Source organism: Euprymna scolopes, chromosome 10, assembly GCF_053919585.1.
Source record: "Euprymna scolopes isolate OS-2025 chromosome 10, ASM5391958v1, whole genome shotgun sequence".
NCBI classification, from domain to species: domain Eukaryota; kingdom Metazoa; phylum Mollusca; class Cephalopoda; order Sepiida; family Sepiolidae; genus Euprymna; species Euprymna scolopes.
In genome coordinates, this window is record NC_136491.1 from 39,495,139 (window position 1) to 39,498,780 (window position 3,642).

Consider the following 3,642-nt stretch of genomic DNA (forward strand, 5'->3'; position numbering starts at 1 on the left):
CTCACACTAAGTTTCTTTATATTATAGATAGATAGATAGATAGAATGATGATCAATAGTTCTGCATAGAGAATTAATTTTACCTATCCTGGGCTCTGTATTCTTTTAGCGATGTTATATTTTTAAAATAATAACGCCGTGCTTTATCTGGTTAAGCCACATTATATATATATATATATATATATATATATATATATATATATATATATATATATATATATATATATATATATATAAACTATTAATTAAATTTTATAGAATTACAACAAAACTGACTGTTTGACAAAAGAGTGCAAATCATTAGAAAAGAATTTCCTAGGAAAAAACTTTTAAATTTATTTTTACTCGTTTGTCAAACAATAAACCTTGTTGTAATCTAATATAATTTAATTCGGAATTTCCATTTTTCTTATTGTATATAACTTTTTACACCCCATTATTTTGTCCCTAATGTAGTTATCTCTAGACGTGACATATGTTACTTAGCACTTTCTTTCCTCTTCTGATGAGAAGCATTAGGCCTTGAAATACATAGGTATAAACAGCATATATATCCCGACGCCCCAATTGATGTACTCTCCCTATTAAATGAACGATTAAATTTATATTCACACACACACACACACACACACACATACATATATATACAGTGATGATCATATTTATTGGCACGGTAAAATAAAAGTTAAATTTTGTCTAATAAATTCTAAAAAAGGGATTAAATTAAAGAAAATAACAAAGTATATTATGTATTTTTAACTGGCCTTTCCGATGCAGCAATCGGATTTTAGAAAAAATAAATAACAAAGGAACAACAAACATAATTGCAAAAAACCCTTGTTCAAAATTATTGGCACGGCTTTGTTTTTCTTTTCGTATCAGTATAATATCAATCAATTTCCGGTTTACGTGCTTTCTGAACTTTTTTATAGCCATATTATGCTTGTTTAACACTAATTCAGTGAATATTTTTTTTCAGATAATTTTTAGATAGCGATTTATTTAAACTATTATAAGTGACTAAATTATAATTTTCAATCGCCATGGTTAAAACTAAGGAACACAGCGAAAACGTCAGGAAGCTTGTTGTAGCATGCCATACCAATGGGGAGGGCTATGATAAGATTTCAAAGAAGCTAAACCTTCCCAAATCCACTGTTAGAGCCATAATAAACAAGTTCAAATCGCAAGGCCACGTTATGAGTTTAGAGGGTAGAGGGAGAAAAAGGATTCTTTCCCCAAGAGATGAACGAAAAATTGTTCGACAAGTAAAACAAAACCCAAGGATCTCTGTTGGGGAGATTGTTGATGAACAGAGCCCCTCTGGAGTGAATGTATCTCGACATACATTTGGTAGAGTTTTGAAGAGAGCTGGTTTAAAAGCATGTCGTCCGAGAAAGACTCCCTTATTGAAGCCTATGCACCTGAAAGCAAGGCTAGCCTTTGCAAAACGTCATATTGATAAAGATGTTGCATTCTGGAAACGTGTTCTATGGACTGACGAAACGAAAATAGAGTTATTCGGCCATAATAAAGTGTCTTATATTTACAGAAAATCTGGCGAAGCTTTCCTGCCTAAGAACACCATACCCACAGTGAAGCACGGTGGAGGCAGTTTGATGTTTTGGGGATCCTTTGCTGCCTCTGGACCAGGGCGACTTGTTAAGGTCACAGGTAGCATAAAAAAAGAAGATTATGTTAAAATATTGGATGAAAACCTGAAAGACTCTGCTAAAGAGCTCTCACTTGGTCGTCGTTGGTGGTTCATGCAAGATAATGACCCAAAGCATTCGGCTAAACTGACTAAAAAATGGCTTGAGGACAATCATATTAATGTTTTGGAGTGGCCATCACAAAGCCCAGACCTTAATCCAATTGAAAATTTATGGAGAACATTAAAATTGAGGGTAATGCAAAGGAAGCCTAAGAATCTTATTTAATTGGAGGATTATTGTCAGGAAGAGTGGGCTAAAATTACTACTGAAGAGTGCAACAACTTGGTTGTAAACTATGAAAAGCGACTGAGGAAGGTGATCAAGGCCAAAGGCTATACAATTGATTATCAAATAAATCGTGCCAATAATTTTGAACAAGGGTTTTTTGCAATTATGTTTGTTGTTCCTTTGTTATTTATTTTTTCTAAAATCCGATTGCTGCATCGGAAAGGCCAGTTAAAAATACATAATATACTTTGTTATTTTCTTTAATTTAATCCCTTTTTTAGAATTTATTAGACAAAATTTAACTTTTATTTTACCGTGCCAATAAATATGATCATCACTGTATATATATATATACATATATATAGCTTTATATTGTCGTTTTTCCTTTTTCCTACAATATATATACCTATGGATATACGGCAAAATCGCGTTGACACACCGGTTCTCGTCAGATCACAGAAGTCAAGCAACGTTGAGCCTGGTTAGTACCAGATGGGTGACCATTTGGGAATGCTAGGCGCTGTATGTTCTCTCCGCTTATCTCAGCATTTGTTTCCGGTCGTCCTGAACTTCACTTGCCACTGGTATTCAACAATGTCGTCTCAGGGGAGCTGTGGTTGGAGATTGTGCAACTTACACGCGCACGCAACCCTTCGTGGGTAGCCATAATCTGTCCAAGACTGAAGGAGTCTGTTTTATATACCTATGTAAATTTACACGCACACACACGCACACGTATATATATATATATATATATATATATATATATATATATATATATATATATATATATATATATATATATATATATATACTAGCAGAAGTACCCGTCGTTGACTGGGTTCAAAAACAGAAAATGGACTCTGATTTATGAAAGTACTAGGGGAGAGGGTTACCCGGCGTTGCCCGAGTTTTTTTTTTGGGGGGGGGGTGATCGGGGGGGGGAGTGTTAATCAAAACATAAGAATAAGCGAAGTAAAAAAACTAAATTAAAAAACAAAAAAAAATAACAGAAAAACGAACGTTAAAAGAAAGCGGGGGGTTCCCGGGTGGTGGTGGGGGGTAATCAAAACATAAGAATAAACAAAGTAAATATTTTTAAATATTAAATAAAAATTAAATATCATAAAAAAAAAGTTCAAACTTAAAAACATCGAAAAAAAACCAAAAAAAAACTAATGTAAGGCAAACGAACGATATTAAATGTAAAAATCGAAAAAAAAAACAAAAAAAGGAAACAGAAAAACGAACGTTAAAACCTCTTTAAAAAATCTGAAAAATAACACCCCCCAAAAGAAAACACGTGAAAAATGGCTTGAATAAGCCTGTTTCAATATTAAAATTAAAAAAAAAATCGGTGGTTACCCGGCGTTGCCCCCGGGTGTTTTGGGGTTTGTGATATCGGTCGGTGGTGGTGGTGAACCTAAGAATAAGCGAAGTAAAAAAAACAAAAAAAACAGAAAAACGAACTTTACCTGAAAAATGGCTTAAATAATTCTTCTTCAATATTAAAATTTTAAAAATCGAAAAGAAAAGACATTTCACACCACGATTCGAACCCAAAACGTTTAGATAAAGACCCAGCGCTGCAACCAACTGCCCTAACACGACGTACATGAAATTAGCTTATTTTTTTTAAATCTTTAAACTAAATCAGGTTACGACTCGTATGACGCATGCACAGAAGCGAATTCGTCATG

At 33.4% G+C, this 3,642-nt stretch overlaps 1 pseudogene; it reads left to right on the plus strand.

Annotated features, from left to right (window-relative positions):
• Nucleotides 1-2,354: 2,354 nt before the first annotated feature.
• On the plus strand, nt 2,355-2,471 carry LOC145286600 (5S ribosomal RNA; annotated as a pseudogene).
• Nucleotides 2,472-3,642: the final 1,171 nt, after the last annotated feature.